A 23,899-nucleotide genomic window follows, 5' to 3' on the forward strand; every position below is an offset into this window, starting at 1 on the left:
CGAACTACTCTAAATTTTATCTTTTATCGTACTTACATACCTTTGACCGATAACCGGACAACATTAAGATTTCTATAAGTCAATTTTAAAATCAGTGTTTCCAAGGAAGCTAACACGAGCATAACTGCAGTAGCGTACTTTTTCCTCCAACGAGAAAGAAAAATGTCTGATTATATAATTCGTTCTCTGGTTTTTATTTTTTCCTGGAAACAATAGGTTTTATATTTTTGCTAATTATGTCGCAGAAATTGTCAGGGCGGTGTTTTGTTTTGTTTTTTTTTTTTGAAAAATCAAACTGCCGCGATTTTCTTTGGCTGCAATGAAGTTGAAAGCCTGCGAAAGGTGGAAAAATGTGACAAAGAGAAAGAATTGTCTATTGATCATTGACCATTAGTTAGTTTGTGGATTGTGTTAGCGCTAGATGTTATGTAACACCTCATTCAGAGTTATGTAATCGAAACGGCAATGTCGTAATTATATAAAGCAAATTGTTTAGACTATATAAAATGGCTTTTTATTATTAAAATTCGGAAACTGTATGTTAAATTGTTTGACCATACAATAAAAACAAGAACGAAGTCATGGCAGAAATGTCCATTCAACATCTTATCATGTGTGACACGCATAACATTTGTGAAATAGTTTCCTGCTCTGAACTCTCCAAGTTTTCTGTACAGATGATTCAGGACATGTGCAAATTTATCAACTTCAGTTGATATCTCATCAATAAACATCAAACGAAAAAAGCCCTACATTAATCTTTTGACAAAATTAGTACAAAGCTGCAGCTGCAAATCTGAGGAACAGGCTCTAACATGAGCAGTCACAGCCTATTGGCTTCATCCCCATCCACAGGGACCAGTAAGGGCGCATAACGCTATCCACTAGATAAATCACTATCCAGTGGATAGCGTAGCATGTTTTGTTAGCACTTACCACTGGATAGCGATTTATCCGGTAGGTAGCCGGAGTTATCCGCCCTTCGACCAACTGGGCCCAGGTAAAAAATGATGACTCTTTTCAGTGAAATACCCTACTTCACTCAGGAAGCTACTAAGGTAGCCCTTGAAAACTTCGCTGTACTCAACAAGCATGCAAAATAAATGCACAAGTACGTTAATTACACGAGCCACTGCCAACAAGGGATGGCTCCAAGGGGAATTAAACAGTAATTAAAGGCCTATTGAAATCACTCAACTTTCTAGCATACTCAAAGACGCTCCTTGCCGACTGTCGACGAATTATAACAGGTCCAAAACAAAAAAGCTCAAAAGGGACATGGTTACTACGCAGTACAAGCCATCAAACATGCCTGGATATACCGGAAGCAAATTATGATGTTACTTATGGGTCACAATATCATCCGTCCCGAGAGCAGACCTCCTGTCAGAAGCCCCACCCGTAAGGACAGATTTCCAACACAAACAGCGATTATTTATCAACTAAAAAGGTCGGAACATTTTTTGTGAAGGATGGGTGGGTGGGCTGCTTATTTGTTTTCAAAATTAGATAAATGAAGGATAGAAGTGCGTATCAAATTTAAGCCCAGGCCATTGTTTCCAGTTTGTGGCATGATGATTGGCCTGTTTGTATTAGATAAGAAAATAAAGGTATAATGTGGTATAATACTGAGTTACTCGAAGGGAGATCAGAGTACGCCTCTGACACGCGCTTCCCCATCCCCACCCCTCTCCCGCCGCTCATTTATAAATAATAACCTAGCCTGTTCCAGGCTCTCGGTTTGTGGGGAAAGAGGGAAAACGCGGGGCGAGCGAGCGGGGAAAGAACGAGCGGGGAAGGTCCCTAAATGTGACCAATCAGGTTAAAAAAAAAGCACTATTTCACATTTCAGACTGCTTTTATTAGTCAAAAGGAGCTGATTCTGCTCCACCCTTAAGTTATGTCTGTATAAACAGAGCACTGATGTCTGTTGCACGCACCACTTGCGTCAAGAGCAGCACTCTTACCTGCAGCGATAAGCCATGATCATACCACTGGCATGCCGCTATAACCTTGGGCAAGCTTTTTAGCAGCGGTATTTGTTCTACGATTTTTGTGAACAGACTAAAGCAAAGCTAATAATTAGTAAAAAATAAAGGCCCAAAAAAGCTATTGTAACTAAGAATAGTGTTCGCCTGCAACCAGTGATAAATTATTTCAGGGTTAAGCATAGATAACGCAAGCAAGGGAGAACGAAATTCTTCTAACGTATGTTTTCTTTTTCTTAAATCAGAGTTATTGATGTTTCGAGGCTGGAGCATGTACAGTTAAACCTCGATATAAGGTTATATATCTAAGGGCCAAGAGACTCGCAAAATGCGTTCACTGTTAGGAAGTTTCTTTATACAGTATCGAGGTTACGTATTTTATTTTACGTATTTTTTTCCTACGCATTTTATTATACCTGGAGCGAAGAGTATCGTTCGTTAAACCGAGGAATTCGTTAAATCGAGGTTATAGAGGTAAATCGAGCTTCTTTCAAGCAATTTAGCCCTCCCCACCCTCCCCCCGCCACCTGCTAACATGTCATGACATAGTATTGCGTGACGAAAAAACGGCTACGTGCAAATTAGCCTGTAAGCGCCGACATTTTTGTGCCATTTTAGCAGCAATCAGATGTAATATTTTTGTGTACTATAAACCAAGCAATACTTTACAAAAGGCTATGCCGTCGAAGAAGATGCAGTGGTGATGAGATGCGCCGAAAGTTGATCAAAGATTGGAATTCGACCATTGAATATGTTGACAGTTGGCGCGGTGCATCGGACATTACATGCACAAACGAAGCTCAAATGCGACGAATCACTACAGCCGGATTCGTGCTTAAATGGCCTTTGGACCTGCCTTTTACAGCATATTAAGGTTAGAAAATTTCATGATGTTTTTGTATGTGCTAAGTTTGACCTAAAATGGGTTAAGACCTGTGCACGGATTGAAATTCATGTCTGACCCGTAACTTCAAAGTTGACTGCGGAAGGTCAAATATTTGCATTTTTAACCGAATTCGAAAAGCTCTCACGTCGCTCTTTAACATTTGCCCAAATAATTTTTTTACAGGAATCTATACACCATTCTTCTAACATTCAACCACCAGAAGCTTAAACATAATTTTATTTACCAAGTACTTTTACTTCAGGGAATTGTATGCCTTCGAAATTAAATTATTTTGTCTACAAAAAACAACGCCAGACTCGTTCCCAGTCCCTACTTATTTGTTCCTAAAGGCGATAAAAGACTGATACGGAATGAGGCGAGGGTTGCGGGGCGGGCTTCCCTTGATGCAATGCGTTCTAGTCAAAACCGCCTCGGGAGCGACTGGGAAAGAGTCTGGAACAACACAATATTTTCCAAAATCATTTCAGCAGATTTTCAAATAATGTAAAAAAATGAGTGTTTTAAAGACGGTAGAGTGAGGAACAGACTCTAACAAAATCCCTCTAACAATCACGTGACTAAACGACGTCTGGCGGATGCGACAGATCAAGAAGCTAAAATGAATACATCGCAAGTAATCTTAGTAAGGCATCGTTTACACGGACGCGGTTATAAATCAACATGGTTTCATGACCTCGAAACTGCATCGAAAACGACACGGGGGGGGGGGGGGGGGTACTCCCATATGTGGTATATATAGGTATGTGCCGCGGGATAGGGTATCATTTGCTTCTTTTGGCAATGTTTTCCCGGTGTGATCCTTAGATAGGGTACCTAAATTCTATCAGCTAAAATAAACGCCCAGCTAAACGGAAAAAAAAGGAATTTTTAAAACTGAACTTTCTGTTCAAGTATTAGTAAAGCGATTTTATAAAGATTTGCGTTTTGCCGTGCACGGTTAACCGTTATTTGGGTCGTCACGGAACGCTTTACCTCCCCTTGAATAGGGTGTTATTTTTCGGTTTTGGGCCTTAAAAAGGGTATCAATTTTCGCTTTCTTTATCCTTTAATAGGGTCAGGGTTTAAGAACCTTCGCGGCACACCCCTATCCGAAATTTATGGGAGTACTCCCCAGGAAAGTGTTTACTTGAAACATATCCTACCGTTTTCCAAGTGTTTTCGAACGTGATTGTATATGCAAGCGCTGCGCTCTGTGCGAGGTCCGTCATGTTTACTCTTCGCGACCCAGTCGATTTGTGGCAAAACAATTGACCGTTTTCAAATCGATGCGGTTTTGCTGTTTACACGACCAATGAAACCGTATCGTTTTGAAACGCTCCACTTTTGAGAGCGTTTTCAAAACGACCCGGTTTCAGTTGTGTCTCGATCGGCGCCGTGTAAACGAAAGGATGCTTTACAAATGAAACCGCGTCCGTGTAAACAGTGCTTTTGCTTTTGAGAAACGTCAAAGAAAGAAACAATTCATGTCATTCATCGCGTTTGGGTCAGAAAAAAATTACCTAGGAATATAACGAAGCATTTTAACAACGCGAACAAAATGTACGCGTAATAAAATTAACGCGAATTGTCGAAAATTGAAAGGTAGAAATTTGTCCGGCACCTCAACAGGACTCTGTTTGCAAGTTTAAAAGCGTCAGTTACTTTGGTAAGCAAGGTGGCCTTGATCGACTTTAGAGGAGGATGAACACTGGTACCCAGGAGAATAGAGAGTGGACTGCGGGAGTTTAGAGAGAAAGCGAAGTGCAAAAAAGCGAAGAATAGTCCCCCCTTTAATAACCCTCGGACGTACAAGCAAACTCATACCCCCACCGTCGTACAAGAGGGGGGGTAGATGGAACCCCTCCCCGGAGTTTTCGTCATATTAAGGTGTAGCGAATTATTTTGCACTGAGAAGAGAACCCGTAACTTACTCCACAAGATGACATAACTTTAATTAACTGTGACGTCATATGACGTCACGTGACGTCATTAGAGCCGCCATCTTAGATCCGCCATCTTGGATTTCAAGATTTTCTCAGAAAGTCACAAAATAACGGAAATTGATGCAAAATCAAGCCAGAATGCATAGAATTGCCTATTGATCACTGACCATTAACACCTCATTCAGAATTATGTAATCATAACGGCAATGTCGTAATTATATAAAGCAAACTGTTAAGACTATAAAATGGCATTTTATTATCAAAATTCAGAAACTGTATGTTAAATTGGACCATACAATAAAAACAAGAACGAAGACATGGCAGAAATGCCCATTCAACATCTTATCATGTATGACACGCATAACATTTGTGAAATAGCACTAGTACTGTGAAACTGCGAATGGCTCATTAAATCAGTTATCTGTACCTTTACTACTTGGATAACCGTAGTAATTCCACAGGTGGCCCAAGCATGAAATTTGAATATATTAAAGTAAAATGGCGGCCTTTAAAAATATAAGAGTTTAAATGGGTTTTAAACGGAAAAATTTTGAGCGATAAATAAAAGCGCAAATTCTAAATAAAGTTGACGGAACATGAAATAGTGTCGTTTGCTTTTGTTACAGCGTAATTTCAAGCCATTTTGAGCTATTTTACGTCGATTTACTGTAACATGTTTATCGTACATAATAATACGATAAACACTTGGTCGCTACTGGCGTGCGACATGTGTTCAAATTGGCTCGAATTTCGCACACAAAAAAAGCTACCACTTATATTCTGACTTCAAATACCAATGATAGGATGAAGCGAATGCGTTTCTAAAACGTGCTTGCTCCTACCTCGTCATTCTCAGCAACTAGCCGCTTTTGAAATTCCAAAACCAGCTCAAAATCGCCGCCATATAGTCCGTGACTCCCACGACAGTAACGAAATGGCCTAAAATAGACTGGACTCCAGTCAAATTGATCCCCAACTAGTCCGGCGGCTTAGCTCCTGAATTGTGCGATTTTTGATACAAGCACCAAACTTTGCAGGATTACAAGCATTCGCATACTAATCAATTCTTGATATAGTGCCAACGCAAATTTCCTATTTTCAGCTAGTAAACAGCAATGAAATTTTCAGCCGAGAGGCCCCCCTACCCCCTTCCCCACGAAGTATTTCTTCTTGTACTTTTATAAACCTTTTATTGTTGATTTTTATTCATAAATACAGATATGAATGCTTTTAATTAGGCTTACAATTGTTATTTTTTACCATCTGTTTGATACCAATAATTAAATAGGAAATTATTGCATGGGAAAAGATTTTTTTGTTCCCCGCCCTCTGCTCCCTCGCGTCTTTCATTTTGCGCTAGCGTCCAGGTCTCTCGATCGGTGAACCGTTCGCTAACAGAAGAAAAGTAGGAAAATATAGGGCTGTGAACAGTCTAAATTACAGCATTTCATTCTAAATTTTGTACGTGCGACTTGGTATCACTACCTGGCATAATAGTATTTGTCTATAAACCAGGACAAACAAATATTTCACGAAATTTCATTGATTTTAACCCTATCCGGACCGGGAGGGGCTGAAAGTGCCCGCCCTGACTTTGAACGCTTATAACTTTTTCAAGATTCAACCCAAACGCTACCAAACTTTGCGAATTTATCTAAAATTTATCTGGAAATACTTTGGTAGGATAAGTTGTTGTGTCAGGAACTTGACGTCACCATGGCAACGGTATTTTGACAGGCATGTTTTCCCAATTTTGTAATCTTCGTGTTTTTATTAATGAAAAATAATGTTAATGCAATTATTTTCATCCTTTTATGGTTTTAAGCACATTTTAATTGATTTTGAGTACTTTGCAGTAATTTTGGGCGGTTTTATGACGTTTTGGAAAAAATTCGAAATCCAAGATGGCGGATCCAAGATGGCGGCTGTTTTGACATTATGATGTAATTGTCACGTGATGTGACGTCATCTTCCCACGTGACGTAAACCAAAAGATAGTTGTTTGGACATACTATATATTCCCTAAGAGTCATTGTGATTGCTTAAATATTCTGGACGTTACGGAGGTCTGAAATGATCCATAATAGCCCGGTCTGAATAGGGTTAATAAATTAAGGTTACCATGGAAACCGGTGTTTTTCGGGCTTGGCACTATATCTGAAAAAATTTCTGTTGGTGACAACTTTCATTGTGCCAAGTTTCATGCTTGTATCAAAAAGTGCACAATTCAACTAAAATTTCGAGCTAAGCCGCCGGACTAAACGGAAAGGGGCACGCTACTTTTGTTCGCGCATCAAGTTATTTCCACTATAGTGCGGTCCGGTATGTCCGAAAAATCGCTCCCGTGGGATTTTCGTGCCGAAATTGATTTTTTCGCTGTTTTGCACTAATTTTGGGCCGAATAATAAGAATCCGATGGGGTTCAAATTTTTCGACCGCATCTTCCCATGTTTCTGGCTACTTGAGGATTTAATTTATGCTAATGAGATGCTAATTATATGCAGGAATAAGTCTTGCGAATATCTTTGCTCTGATTTAAGATTAACGTACCAAATGTTATACGAAGCTTGCTTTTGATTAGTTAAGTCATTTGACTTAAATTGGTTTCCATGGCAACCGGCGATGACGTCAGAATTAACTACCTGCTATTTTGGCGGCGGCCATCTTGGATCCGCCATCTTGGATTTTTGAACTCACACTTTTCTGTAGCAAAACAAAGCATTTTAAATAAACTTTAACTAACGAATGATTTCCAGTACGAACAATGTCCAGTTAAGTGCAAAACGTTCTTTAGTCTCCTGTTTTAAAGTTTTCTACAAAAATATCATTGACTTTTGTTAGTGCCATAGTAACAACGCAAACGCTATTTGTCTTCTTTCTGTTACTGATGTTTTATACTATTGAAGAGTTCCGTTTAAAGTGTTCGTGTATTTAAACGGTTTGTGGTAATATCTTTGCTCTGACTCCATTTTACACCGAAAAAACTTACAACGTAGTTTGACCTTTTGACGTGCGTCGTATGACTAAAGTTGTTCTTTCTTGTGGGTAGAAAACCTATTAAGGCAATTAAAGTTCGGTTCGTCAGGTAGAAAAGCACAATGATGTTTCGTTCCTATTGGTTCTGTCCCGGGTTTCTCTTTTCTTACATAAAAGAAGGAGAGTGACCGATCAAGGTAAGCGTATTTTAAGTTTTATCAGAAGGGAAAGCTGTAAGTAAAGCTTTAACAATGAAGTAAGAATAATTTGAGAAGCGTTATTGTACGCCAATCAGGAAACATTTAGGGGTATTCTTTGGAGATCAAAAATCTGTCATTTATTAGCACACTTTCACACCCAAAAAAAAAGCTGTAAAACTCAAAACTTAAGGCGTATTTTCGCAATTTCGAGTCCTTGAAAGAAACTCGTCAGCTCGAGCTGCACATTTAAGCGTATAGACACAAAACACAAATTATTTATTTCAATTTGTCGTTGTTGTTTTGTTAAATAAGAGTCAAGTAGTAGCGATGAAGTCATGTCTCATTTGGTGTGTATTATCTACAACGAGGGTTTTGCATTGAATAAGACTCTAACAAGCAACCCTTTAATGATTGAGCATCTGTACAAGTACCTTGGGACAGACTGGCATCAAGTCACTTACAGACCGGTGAGTGCCGCAAACCGGTCGATAACAAGGGTATGATTGAGCGATTAAGAGTTGCAAAGCGGGCCTAGACAGACAACTCCTCGTTCTCTATCCGGCGAGGTCCTGGTCGTCCTTCTAAGTCATCAACCTCTTCGCGGCCTTAAAGGGCAAGAACACTCCCTAAGTCGCAGCCCGGTGAAACTGTAAAAGATTTACCGCGTTTTTTTTTTCAGACCAAGTGGGAACAACGCTATTAGAAATAAAGTAAAATACAATGCAAAAAACGCCTCAGAAAACGCCTCAGCACTTAATCGATAACCACAGGAGCTGTTTGCGTTACGCTCAGCGCACCTTCGGCGCTGATTGTGAATGTGGTTCTGTAAAATGAGTTGTTCGTTCGGCGTGCGATGTAGAATTAGTTCTGGCAGTTCAAAACACGCTAGCGGACGATAGCGCCAGCTTGAATATGGCTGAAGTAAATGACATCTACGTGGCGATATTAAACAGATATTCGATGGAAATAAGCGAAACAGGAAATTACTAAAAGTGATTAAAACAACTTTTAAGTGAGCAGGTTCCAAATCTTCAGTTTGTAAGTCACTGCGTAAAAAAGAGCCTAACAAAGTTGTTTAGTTAGCAGCTGTCAGCAAGGCTATTGATGTTCTGTCAGCTCAAATGGATAGCAAGTAGGGATACCATTGAGGGTTTAGAAACTATGACATTGGTGTTGCGGCGAGAAATTATGTAGCACCGGAATTGGTCATTCACTGGAAGCTTTGAAGATTTTCCGAATCCGTCCTTACTCCAGTTTTTTCTCACACATTTGCCGTTTGGCTCGCACGCACTCGATGTTTCGGGAATGCGTGATAAAGAAGTCAACAAAATTGTTAACTTAGCAGGTCAGTTCGTTGTCCAAAACACAAGAAGTCAAGTCAAGGATCAACCTAAGGCAAACAAGGGATTGAAACACACCGTGCAAACACCTCTCTCAGTCAGTCTGCCCCTCGCTATTCAACTAGTTAGCCAACGGAGAACTGCCTACTCAAGTTAAAGACCTAGAGGAAATTGTCTGCCAAGTGTACTGCAAAGCGGGACCTACCACCCTTGCTGAACTTCGATGGGAACTCTTTCGATCCAGGAACTTGGAAGCTGAGATGTTGCCTCCAATACCTGCTTCTTTAATCCCTTACATCATCCGCGCAAACTTGCGCGACATATCCTTTACCACCAGCTGCCCGGATCTTCCACCCCTTAATTAAAGAGAATTGCTTTAGCGAACACCAAGGAGCATACGTTCCTGTTATGTGCCTGTCTCTCCCTGCACTCTAAGCTGTTGTGGAGCTTAATAAATGCAGCTGCAATTCAGACTGCAAGGGACGCTGTAGTTGTTTCAAGAACAGGCTTCCACGCACTCCTCTTTGTTAATGTTTTGAAAAAAACGATTCAAATCCATTCAAAGGTGACACGCAGGTTGATGATAAGGACGAGGATGATGTTGCTCTTAGTGCATAAACTCAAGTCAACTTAACGGGACTCTAGCTACATTAGTATTAGACATAACAAGAGAAAGACGAGTAGAATACTATGGTACTAACAAAGTACATGCGCTTAACTAAAAAAGTACATGTGCTCAACAAAAGAAAGAAAAATAAAGAAAGTTCTGCCCTTATTTGGACATCACTCGCAATGGAAATCATTCGTTAGTTAAAGTTAATCAAAAAAGGCTATGTTTTGCTTTTGAAAATGAGAGTTCGAAAATCCAAGATGGCGGATCCAAGATGGCCGCCGCCAAAATAGCAGGTAGTTAATCCTGACGTCATCGCCGGTTGCCGTGGTAACCAATTTAAGTCAAATGACTTAAATAGTCAAAAGCAAGCTTCTTATAACGTTTGGTACGTTAATCTTAAACCAGAGCAAAGATATTCGCAAAACTTATTCCTGCATATAATTAGCATCTAATTAGCATAAATTAAATCCTTAAGTAGCCAGAAACATTGGAAGACGCGGTCGAAAAATTTGAACCCCATCGGATTCTTATTATTCGGCCCAAAATTAGTGCAAAACAGCGAAAAAATCAATTTCGGCACGAAAATCCCACGGGATTACATACCGGACCGCACTACTACCACACGCTGTTCCGTCAACTTTATTTAGAATTAAAACCCATATAAACTCTTATATTTTTTAAGGCCGCTATTTTACTTTAATATATTCAAATTTCATGCTTGGGCCACCTGTGGTAATTCTAGAGCTAATACATGCGAAAAGTCCCGACTTCTGGGAGGGATGTAGTTAATAGATTAAAAACCAATGCGGGTTCTGCCCGGTTCTTTGGTGATTCATAGTAACTGATCGAATCGCACGGCCTTGCGCTAGCGATGTTTCATTCTAAATGCATATGGAATGTAAAAATCAACAAATCTTGCACTTTTGTTTTAAAAAACTGGAAAAAATCAAAAAAAATGTTAAAAATGACGATTTTTGGCAAGACCTTCTTGTATTTATGACGTTGCTATGGCAACGTCAAATACCATGGACACATGATTGGCATATCAAAATCTCCGCAAAGGATGAATGAATAGCTACTGAAAGTTTAAGCATTGTAGAGTAAATCCTTTTTATCGAAATTTGAAAAAAACCTTATGGAGGGGGGTGGCATCCACCCCCCCTTGTACGTCCGAGGGTTAAAAGTTATTTCATTGAAGTGACCCCCCCCCTCCTCATTACCATCGATAACTTTCGTGACCCCCCCCCCCTCCTCGATGTCTTTGCACCCATATTCATTTATCAGATATGGAGCCCTGCAAAAAACTACTGCCAAACCCACACTCGAAGAAAGTGGATCTTTTTTACAGCATTGCCCAACAGATTTATGAGACTGCGTTTCGTCACAAGTAATCTGGGTTCAGGAACTACCTGCTTGAACAAGAGCAAAATAATGCGATGGGCGCTCAGTAATTAGGTAGAGGAGCTGTCAAACTGAACAAAGCGAATAATTCACTTAAGAGTGAGAAATACGGAGTGTGTCAAAAAATTAAAAAGTTCATTTCAGGCTAAAAGGGCTGCATTTGAAGGCGATGAACTCGCCTATTTAGAAATTTAGAAGAAATACAAAGGCGAATTATTGCGCTGTACACGGAACCTCAGTCCGCTTCAGACAGGTTTACAACAGCGCGTATCAGCCTGTCAAATGAGTTTCCTTATGTCAAGAAACTCATCAGTGTCAAGATAAAAGAAAGAAAAAAAGGAAGGTCCGAAAAACCAAAAGAAGCGACTCGAGTAGACTGAGGGGACATCATCTCTTTGGAAGCTTGACCTCAATCGAGGTTACGGGACACATTTTCGGTGCAATCGAAGGGAATGATAGAGTTTCTCCTGTAGATAGCAACAATGCTGACTTTGCTAAGAAAATAATTAACAAGGCGTTTGGATCAAGACCCTTTGCTGTGGCTACTAGGAAAGGATATTTTTAGCATGACCTTAACCAAAAAAATCTAGAACAAGAAGCGGCATTTTAAGAGCACAAAATCCAATGTCAAATTGCTGTACGGGACTAACAATGTTGTTGTTAAATCGGATGATGAAGCTCAAGAGGGAAATGAAGTCGTCGAATCGAATGCAATACAATCTTTAATGCACTCTTGCCTTACAAAAATGTAATGGATGATGAAGCTCATGAGGCAAATGAAGCAGTTGAATCGGATTTAGTTAAGAGCTGAGACAGGAGCCCATTCCTGGAGAGGCGATAAATTCTTTATTTTTAAACAAATATGCTATTTCACAATGTTTCAGTTATCAGGAGTTTTGGTTCACAATTAAGAATTCACCTGTCATTTTCAAAGATGAATACAAGCTTATTATAAGCACTTCATAAAAGGAAAATATAGACGTGTTAACCTGACAAAAACGTTCTCGATATAAATTGAAATGTGCACATTCCCCAGTATGACAGCATCCGATTATTACATGAAGTTGTGTTAGAACAAATTACAATTGAGATCACAAATGCTATCATCTCCCAGTAGAATGGGCGCATTTATTTGCATGCTCTCAAACTGTCATTATCGAAACAGATTTTAGTGGTCCCGCATCTGAATCCTTCCAAAATTTAATAGTGATCCCCCCTTTTGGGCTCTCAGTTATGACTGATCCCCACTTCTGTTCATCTGAATATTAAGTGATCTCCCCCCCAAAAAAAAATCCTCCGTCCCCCCCCCCCCCAGGCGATAAATAATGACCGGTCCCTTGCGTAGCACAAGTGAGTGAGCATTACTTTGAAAGAGCGCCCTATCAAACCAATGTGCCCACTTAATGGCTTTCGTGTCATTTAGGTTTTTCCTGTTTTAAAAGCAAATCGCACAGATACAAGGCAGAGCGCGTTGTTATGCTTGCAACGTTTGTTACAAGGTGTCAAAACATGACTAACTGCAATATTGACTCTCTTTCAAATCAAATTATTTAACTTCAGACCAAAACGGCTCAAAATGCATACCCATGAACACTGTGAATACCAAAATACCGCTTTTCAGTGAATGGAGAACCCCAACAGGACAAAGTTATAATAATAAAAAGTTAAAACTTCCTTTCAAAGCGGTCAGAAAATGTAAACTTCATGCATTTTGTCTTCAGTGAGTGTTGCGTAAACAGCGTCGCATTAGCCGGTATTACACACTTCCCTTAACGGGTTTGACTCTGAGTTCTTGTCCAAGGCTGAAAATAACCTGTAGTTTTTACGTTACGTTTGTGTTGCCGGCTTTTATTTATTTTCCTCTTTGATATATTGATCGAGACTGAATAGTATCACATGGAGGTCGTAATTATGGTAAATTGGTTGCTATTGAAAACGTAGCTAGTGTTGCTAAGTACTGCCGGGCTTTTGTATTATTTTTTCCTGTTTGGTCTATTTTACAGCAGATCAAAACTGTACTAACAATAAACAAGTGAACGTTGGACTTTTCACAGTCTGCAAAAACGTACGGGCTAATAACAAATGGCCATTAAAACCTTTTTCGATCACGATTATTTTAAATTAAAGATTGGATTAATGCTATTATGCATGTAGTGTTGCAACACTATAATACTGATGAAAAAACACTAGCTTTTACAGTTGCCTCAGTTGCCTTTCTACAAAAGAAAATAAAAGGTGGAATTGTTTTGTATTTATGATAGGGCTGGTGTGATTTTTGTTCTACTCAAATACGATTTGTTTATGGCAAATTGATCAGTGTTAACATATATTTGAATATATCACTAACCGCTAAGTGCATTTACATGTGGTAAATATTGCAATCCACTGATTGTTCAGAATGTTAATTATCAATGTCGCCGGTTAGGCTCACACAACTGTTAAAATTCTGTACAAGTGAACAACCCTTAAGTACACCACATGGCGATATGTCCTCAGAATCATAACAGATCTCTGTTTTAAGTGTCAAGACTAAACGTTCGGTCTTTTTACTTCATATGTTGAACTTAACTTAAACAGATCTACGCTACGCTTCGCCGGGTCAAGTTCCTGGTTTGTGGTTGCACTTTCCAATCGTCAGTGTTTCTTTGTTTTGTCTAGAAGGCGACCCTGAAAAGATTCCGTGATGCAGAAAGACAAGTGGTACATACAAAAGGGTTTTTAATCAGAAAAGCAATGCGGAAAAACTGCTTAGTTGACGCGTGTTCTATCCTGGATTCCCTGCAGCAAGTTCATGTACAGAACTTGAAACATGGAGGCGCTAGGTCTTCAGATTTCTTTTACACTTTTAGTTTTTTCCCTTTCTGTCAATGGACTTCAAACGACTGGCCAGCGAACTGCTGAGAAAATTAGTGATGTTCGATCGTACAGCTTCCTTCGGGGTACGTAAATAGCTTACTCGCATTTGTTATTGTATTGCGCTGTTGTTTGAGTCTACAGAATTTTAAATGGACTTCGGCCCATTTCTGCAAAAAGGTGTTCCGCAAGGGTTTTTCGCTGGTTGGGAAGATGAGTTGTTTGTCTTGCTGGGAGGTTTTTTTTATGCTGGGAAGATATTTGTTTTGTCATAGGGTCGTAATTAAGCCATTGAGTTGTTATGATTGCTACTTCTCCCGCGAACCCATTGCCTCCTTGGGCGCCCCAAAAAACAGATTGTACCATGCTCTTAGATTTTATTTAAATAGGAAAAATACTGAACAGGGGATTAAGAAAGGAATGAATAGGGAGGGAAGCTCTCCCCCGGTTCTTGAGCTTTGCTACGTTTGAATGTTCCTTTTCTTGCCTATATTGGGCCTGTTATACACTAAACAATCTATCTGCGATAAGCAGATTTATACATTGAGATGTCAAAGCTGCAATGATCACGACGATCTTTTGTTTGTTTGACTGTGTAGTTGTTTTATAACTCTGGTGTTTTATAATCACTTTGCATGTAATAATCAGTCATGCATAGCACGTACTTTTTCCCTTGTGTTCGATATTGTTTATTTGTTTCTTCTTTTTTGTTCTCTTTTTCCTCGTCGAGAATAACAATAAATGACATCAATCAGTGAATTTATATCACTTGAAATTTGAACGTAGAGAAAACCTTGAAGATTAATAAAGTATTTTGCAATTGTTAGTATCCCTTTCTCTAAAGATTCCAAATAAGAATATAGTTGTATGTGACTGGTTGCCGGCTGGTTTGCATGAGGTGACGTAATTGCTTGTGACGTCAAGTTACACTTTTTAAATCAATTGTATGACCGGTATGGTTATCGAACGCCTTTGTCGCGAACACCCAAGTATCACACTCAGGCAAGTCATGCAGAGCCAATGGAATTGACAATACTATAACTATTTAACAAATAAAGAAGCCTAAGCCATGTTTTATACTGTCATAAAACACGAGAACACGAGGGAAATGTAGAAAACATTCGCCTGCGGCTCATGTTTTCTACATTTCTCGAGTGTTCTCAAATGCCCGGAGTGTTTTATGACAGAATAAAACATGGCTTAGGCTTCTTTCTTTGCTTTATGATACAGATTTTAGACGCCGCGAGTGAAAAGTTTAATTAAAAATAAGTTAAGGTCTTGTGTTCTCATGCAGTGGAATAATGAGCCGTCTCAAGATGACTTTTTCTTTTCTCATTCTTACATTGGGCAAACACTTCGCTTATAAACATTTTGCCTATCGCGGAAAGATTTTGCGGCTGAATTATGATAGTGAAAGCCACATCACGGTGCATACTACCGCAACAATGGCTGCGGTTACATCTAGACTACTAACTATAGTTAAGGTCGCGGGGGACACCTTAGGCTCATCATTATGCATTTATTTAAAGCGTATGCACGAAGTTCAACGACTGACATCGAGAACTTTACGACGAGATATTTGCATAAAAAATATGAGCACGCGCGCGTGATTTGATGTGTTTGCGTCTGGAATTACTTGGCTTCACACTAGAGCTTAAAGTATAGTCTAAGTGCACTTGGAACCTACTTTGAGTGTGAAGGGGTAAAACGTACTTTCTTGAACTTTTCTTGGTGACCATGGAAACTTTCGTAGTTCAAAAAAGCCGAAGTACGCCGCCAAGTATGGTCTACACCACACTTGAGAATGCACTTGGCCAATAGGAAATGGAAGCCAACTGAAAGCGCGCGCGTGCAGCGTTGTCACGATTCTGAAAAACAACTTGCCAGCTGAAATCAGAAGAAATTCAAAATGGACGGCTGGTGTTGGGAGGAGCAAGAGTCTTTTATGTAAGTTAACAAAGAAAGAAAAGAAAAGTCGATGCATATGGTTAAACTTATTATAAACTTATAATCCTATTTTAAGGTCGCGCAGGACCCTTGAGATCATTATGTATGTATTTATTTAAAGAGTAGGCACGAACTGCGACGACTGAAGCCGACAACAAACGAAATATTCATGACAATGTTTTTCTTAAAGTTCTTTGTACAAGTAATTACACGGTATTGTTCTCAGCCTCCCATCCCGTGCGCTGAAACAAAGCGAATTATCATAATTAGATTCACTGCTGCGAATATAGCACACGTCGGTTGTAAACATTGACTCGGAAGGTCTTCGGAAGCGGAAAATCCTGCAATTTTGTGTCCAAGTTTTCTTCGCCGATAAAGAATTTCAGGAGTTGATCCGCGAGGAACATGAACTTGGCGCACCCTATTGTGTTATGACAAGAGCGAATTTTGAAATTTCGTTCTCAAAATGAAGATAGCACGTTTCAAAGTTTAGATTTCACATTTTTACTCTCTTAGAAGCAGATAACGTCTAGCAGTTTTTGAAATCGAAAATTTCGTTTTTGTCATAACACAAAAGAGGTTATTATTCATTACTAGGTTATATAATCATTTAACTCGGTGCGCTGTATTAGCCGAAAACTTGGACACAAAATCGCATTATCTGCAGTTAACTCAACTGGGTTACCCTCTTTAAATATCGTTCCTTCAGGAACGATGACGAAAAAAATCACTGAAAATTTATTCTTCGTCCAATCGCTACAAAATTTTGTAGAATGCGTGACAAGATAATTACCCAATCCCCCCGCAAATTTGAGCTAATATACTTGAATGTGGCCTACACGACGTATTTCACGATTCGGACAAAAATCAATTCAAAATGGCGTCAAACGTGAAGCTTTCGTCGATTGCGGTTGTCAGGGAAGAGAGAGCTTTTGAATTTGTTTTTAGAGAAAGAAGGCAGTAATAATGGGATGCCTATTGATCTTGATCGTCAACTGCGAAATACAAGCGATGAATCGATCGAAATCAAGGTGAGAGTTGTGTACTTGGTACGAACCGTACGAGGGCACATGGTCTAATATGCAATGAAATGTTATTTATATTTGCTTTCTGCGTACAAAACCTTGCTTGTTGCTTAGAATGGATGTCTGAATTTAACTCTGAGTATAAGGAGATCGTAATATTTTGAGGAAAAGGGTTTTTAGGACAACAGAAGTAACAAAATATTCGAAATTCTGTGACGCTACTTGACCTAAATATTTATGCTAATTTATGCAAATTAGGTTAAAAATTTGCTTAGATAAATTGTAATAAATTCTTGTTTCATTCTTTTTCAGCCAGAATTGCTGAATATGTTGCCAAAATAACAAGGAACATTTTTGCTTTTAACTTTTTCTTATAACCTTAAACATTTGTGAAACTTGTTGCTTTTTGTCCAAAATTTTTGGCCATTTTATTGTAATTTAAGGTAATTAAATTAATATATTCAAAAATATTATGGTTTGTTTTGGACAAAAACATTTTTTCCTGAAAGCCTGTTCTATAACCTTTCAAAAGAGGTATGTCTTTCTTCTCAGTTGTAAATATCTCCTGAGAAAATAAATAAAAACCAAATGTGGTCAATTTTGACTGTTTTTCATCTCTCAGTAAATGGACAATCATGATGTAATTCCATCATCCCTTTATATCCTTGAAAAATTTTAGAGAAATCGATGTTCAAAATGTAGCGAATTAAAACTTTACAAGATAGCACTCCTTCAAGAAATTTGACTAATGAATTTATTAATGAGCAAGGGTCCTGCGCGACCTTAACTTCCTTTTATCAAAGAGGGCTTTAACCATCGGTTTTCATTTCTACCACGAAATGCGGTTCTTCAAAACCAGCCACACGTGCAGCCACTATTTCAACCTGGCCACTTCTTCGCGCCGCAACAAATATTCTTTATCCCGCCGACTCCTTCAAACAATGATTTCACAAGCGTGCAATCGTGTTTGTGATAATTATGCGTGACTGATTTTATCCCGCGAAAGATGATTGACAGCTTGTACCTCAAGTAATATACTTAGTCATCAAGTGTGAAGCCAGATTTTTTAAAATACGACTTAAGATTTTTAAGTGCACTCGAGTCAAGTGCTGACTTGAAACTAACTTAGCTTCTAGTGTGAAGCCAAGTATTGTTTGTCTCTTTGAAAACGCATTGTGAGTCATAAAAGCGTGGAATATAATTACCATAATTACCATTTTGAAACCGTTTTTTGATCGGGACACCTTCGGAAATCTCAAAGTTTGGACTTTTCCGACAATTTTGTGGCAGAGAATTCAGCGCGGATATAGAACTTCATGAGCTGCCACTGCAGAGAGGTAAACTAGGAATACTGTAGTGTGTTATAACAGAGGCGGAATTTTAAAAGAGCGCTTTTAGAAAGAGGTGGAAGGCATTCAATTAAAATTTGCGCATTTAAACCGCCATAACTTGCTGGAAAACTTTAAATTAAAAAATCCGCTTCTGTTATGACACTCTAGAGATATTGACTGATTAGTTTTTCACAAGATCACAGTGTGCTGTCTCCTACTCGTTCTACAAACTCTGCCACGAAATCATGTTCTTCCCAATTTGGCAGTATCGTGGCTATAACATCGCCGTAGGTACAATCTACCAAATAAAAGATGACATACATAATTTTTTATCATTTCTTTATGTCTCTGTAAAATTTGAGCTTAATCGCATTCATAACAGCCGAGGAATAAGCGTTTTAAAAGATGCAGGTCAAGCAAAATTTCGCTTCATGAATTTATTCATGCTGTATATATCCCCCGCGACCTTAAGACGGCGTTAACTATAGTTAGCTATTTCGCTAATGTGACCGCTTCTCTGTTCACCCTAACTATAGTTAGAAAATTTACGCCTCGCTGATCCAAAACAATACAGACTAACTACAGTTATACCCAAGCAAGGTTCATGGGTTAGTCTTAAGTTTACAAACGAAAAACCGATCAGAATGCAACAATTCTTTTCGTACGTACGAGATGAACAGAAATATGCAAAACAAAGCGTGAAGGGAAGGTAAAAAGAGAAACAACGTGCCAAGAAATTACATATCACCAATGTCAGCAAAAATAAAGCTTGAATTCTTCGGCGTCCAGCATCCTTACTTCATTTTATTTTCTTCAACGCCGAAAAGCCGTGCAAAAATAGAAAAAAATAGGGCAACAACTAGACACAGATCAACAACAAGGGCTGCCATGAACTAATTTAAATTCGAAATTATTCAAAAGCTAATCAGAACTAGCTATAGTTAAGTGCATTGGTGTGACCGCGAAGACGACCGAAAGCACTAACTATAGTTAGGTATGACGTCACGTAACTTGAGACTAACTATAGTTAAACTTTAGTTACGTCGTAGATGTGACCGCAGCCATTATTTTGAGTGCGTGTTTTTTTAGGGCCAATGTGGGCCAGACACAATAGCCAATCAACAACGTATTGTTATCTGGCATTACGAGGGGCATGAGAATGCGGATTGTCGTGAATTGTCCTGCCTTGAGGCAGGACAACGGTCCCTTTGAAAATTTGTCCGTTTTGACAAAATTTGCCCTTGTGCAACAAGTAATTTTTGCGATAGTTTGACGAAATGTATCGCACGTGCAACGCGGACCAATCATAAGACAACTGCTTCTTTGTTTTCCTGAGTTGTTGGACAAGTTCTAGGTCTCAAAAAACGTATTCGCACTTGTTTTCTGTAACAAGTGACACATTAATGAAGAAATCTACCAATTGTTACAAAATTTGTCCTGTTGTGCGAATTGGCCCTTCCAGTCCAAAACCAACAATTTTATGTAATACGCAATCGTTTTCTATCAGTGAATATAAAACTATAGGAGACCAATCAGCATGGCTAGGTTTCTACTAGCTTAAATTCTTGTGAAAAAAGGGACAGCAGAATGCAATATGTCACCATCATGTTGTAAAAAAGCTTAATCAAACACGCGTTATACAGCTATTTCGAGAAAGGTTGTCGGAAAAAAAAAACATCAAAGTGCACGCGACAAGGCCGAAAGGTGGTCTGGGTATTCACAGGAATTTTGCATATTGGCCTAGAGGAAATTTACAAGTTTGTATTTTTGCACGTGGAGAATTTGTTTTTCTTCTCAGGAGGCCTATATCTGTAGCTTTACTTTTACTGTCGCATGTCTTTGAGTGAGGAAAAATTCTTCTGAGCTTCAGAGGGTCTAAACGTACCTTGTTTCTACATGTCTGAAAAGAAAGAAAACCTGAAAATTGCGCTTATTTTGTTGTTATATCTCATTAGTATTCAACACGTGCAGTAGCTTAATACGTCTACCCATACTACCTTTAGAGATTGGCTTGTGCAGTTTTGTGCTTTTTTCCGACAACGTTTCTCGAAATAGCTGTATGCATGATCATAATTTTATAGATACGTTTGCATCTTTTTCCGATTTTTTCCTTCTTTTATAATTTCAAATTAGCTTGCGAATTCCAACTCTACTTTACTTTAAATATTAAATGCTGATTCAATTCAAAGAAAACTTGCATGGCGATAACTGGCCTATTTCAATTAAAGATGACCGCTCTCGATTCGGGTTCCTTAAGCAGGATCCTGATCTTATAGAAGGTGAGTGAACAGATCAATACTCTATTGTAAAATAACACTGCATTCTTTTTGTCCCTGAGACGGCTAATGGTCTGCTTTTCACCATGCACCACTGCTACAAATGAAAATTAGAAACACAAGCGCAACGCCCGTACTGCTTACGCTGGTCATTCTTTTCAAAAAGACAATGTGACAATTAATTCCTTAAATTAAGTCTTTACGTTGCAATTGGGGTTGTCGTTTATCTGTGGTTCTATTTGCAATTTTTGTTTATTTATCTACAGTTTTCTCAATTAGCACAGCAGTGCTTAATACATTGACCCTTAAATAAAGTCATTTATTTATTTTTATTTTTATTTATACTGGTCAGTCATCTAAGTCATCTAAGTCAGTCATCTTCAAAAGATCTCGCAAACAGTATTAGAATAAATGAAGAGAAGATCCTCGCAGCTATGAACACAACTTAGGCAGTTGTGAAAATAAACCTGAAAAAATCAGAATAGGTTATTTTTTTGCAAATTTCCGATGTGTTTTTGGAATTCACGGGTTTTTGGTATTAACTTAATATATCTATTTTGCGTTAAATAAAGATCAAGAAGACGTTGGATGTGAGGACTATCCTTGTATGTACGGTGGAACATGTATTGACACTGCGCAGGGATACAGGTGCAATTGTCTACCAGGTTTTAAAGGAAAAAACTGTGATTGTGGTAAGTTACCTGACCATTTACCTTTTTGCGTCCAAGCCTTTTTTAAATGCAAAATACATGTGCATTGTAAGCGTCGGCAGACGTCAACAAATTATTGCATTGCGTTTTAGGAAGTATTTAGGCAAATCTTCGCTCGACCAATTCACTAGAAGAAAAACCGCATTTTAACAGCCTTAAATGTGAATTAATCTTATCTTAAACTTTTTTTTTAATAAATTTAAGTGAATGTTTAAAAACATTGTATCCAGTCCATGTTTAACTCTGTGATTTAACCTGTCTTAAACACTCTTAATTAAGGCTAAAGCTTAATGTAGGTTGAAGGTCGTAAACATTAGTCGCTGCCTGGCTTTTCACTACAGTATATATTATTTACTCAATGCCCTTATAGTACTCCTCTTTTCGACCGTTATTAACAGAATAACGCGTCCGAATGCATTTTTGAGTTATACAAGCACGTAAAAAGTGCATAGATAGCGTACTTAACAACTAAGAGGAAGTTTCACGGCTTGCTAAATTATGTGCCTGTATATCGTTGTGGTGCAATGTAAAGGCCCAATAATACGGGTTAATATTTTCTTTTAGGCTTGTCTCGCAACGTTGTTGCACTGCAAGTTGTATAGTCTTTTTAAAAACATTCTCTGAAGCGGTTCCAGAGCCACCTTAAATTTTCGAAATTTTAAGGTGGATCTGAAACCGCTCTTGCGAAATTTTTTAACCTTTGCAAAAATCTCTATCTTAACATGCTGCTCATTATTCGATAATAAAAAATGGGTCTCCGTACTATTTTTTGTGTCATAAGCATTAAAAGCTAAAATTAAGGGTGTTTTTAACTGGTTATACCGTTGCTATGGTTACAAGTGACGTCAAGAAAATAATCACAATTTGTTTGCCAATGACTGGAAATTTGTTTGATACCATTTTTGTAGCATGAACTGATAAATGTTTGTAGCACTGACCCATCAACAACAAAAAGCTTTATTTGCATGACTATAAGTAAATACAGTATTGCAAAAGCGTACAACTAAACTTAAGCCATCAAAGTATATAAGAGCTGGAAAGTACTGAAAACTGTTTTGAGCCTCCTTAAGTTTGTGCAACATGTTGCCCCAACTTGCAATATGGGAGGTAATACGCGCAAAAACACTTTAATTACAACTTGCAATGCAACAATGTTGCGAAACAAGTTGAAAGAAAATGTTGCTCGTATTACTGGGCTTTAAGGCTTTTGTGTGAAAGCAAATGCCTTTCTGCTTTAACTTATGAATCCTCGACGTTTTTGTTTGATTTCAGTTGTCAAGGAATGTGATTATGACAAAAATCCATGTAAGCATAATACAACATGTATCGATCTCGGGGACCATTATAAATGCAAATGTCCAAGGGGTCTTACAGGAAAACATTGTGAATATGGTGAGTTTTTTCTTCGTTACTTAACTCCATTTGTTACAAAAAACGCGCACAACATCATACGATATTTGTGTACTTAGTTATGTGTGTACAGTAATAAATTACTTTATTTGGAGAGGAAGCCACATCAGCCTTAGCTGGTTTTCATGTGGGTCCTCTCCAGATCAAATTGGAATTTGGAATGTTGTTTTTCTAGAAGGGAGGAAAGTCGAATTACCCAAAGAAAAACTCAACAAAACTCAGCCTACATAATAATTATGGCACCAGGTCGGAATCGAATCAGGGCCACATTGGTGGGAGGCGAGCGCGCGCTCTCAGCAGCGCGTCATCTATTCGCTTTTTTCCGCCGCCCTCGCTCCTCGCCCCTCGCATTTCGCGTTCGCTTTCGCGTTCGTCCCACGAAATTTAAAGCCAAAGAGAGACTACTCGCAGTCTATCCCTGCTTCCCCGTAAAAAAAACCGGTTTTAAAGGGACACTATCACGGGGATTTTTCTGCTTTTCGTAAAAAGTACTAAAATTTGCGAAGTACCCTCGCTCGTTCACGAAATACGCCTAGAACATCATGATAAAGATATAAAGTAAATTGCTGTTGAAGGAAGTGGGAGCCGATATAAGTTTTTAGCTGTTTTTGTCACAAGAGCAGAACTTCAAAAAGTCAGCTTAACTTTTCAAGTTGAGATCTAAGTTCCTGGTGGCATCACAGTAATATCACTTGTATATAGCTTCACTACACTGGCATAGTAATTTCTAACAAAACTGTGGACCACTATTCATATGGAGTTTCTATACGTCTCTAGGCTCTTGAAATTTTGAAGTGAAGCTCGTGACAGTGTCCTTTTAAAGTTCAGTCTTTGTTCAAACCTAACCTGCGATCAGGCTTTCTTTTTTTTTCGCGGCGGAGGGAAGGCGAAAAAAGGAAAGCCTGATACAATTACTTGTGAAGTCGTCTGCCGCCCCCTAATTAAAGTATCTGTCAACGTCGTCTAGAATGTCGGCGATGCCATCAGATAACCCGGCGAA

General features: G+C 38.7%; 1 protein-coding gene across 1 annotated transcript in view; it reads left to right on the forward strand.

Annotated features, from left to right (window-relative positions):
• LOC144659347 (uncharacterized) overlaps positions 1-23,899 on the forward strand; it is a 96,077-nt gene that overhangs the window by 53,828 nt on the left and 18,350 nt on the right. The window lies entirely within an intron of this gene.

This window comes from Oculina patagonica, chromosome 7 (assembly GCF_052425735.1).
Source record: "Oculina patagonica isolate OP01 chromosome 7, crgOcupat, whole genome shotgun sequence".
Lineage (NCBI taxonomy): Eukaryota > Metazoa > Cnidaria > Anthozoa > Scleractinia > Oculinidae > Oculina > Oculina patagonica.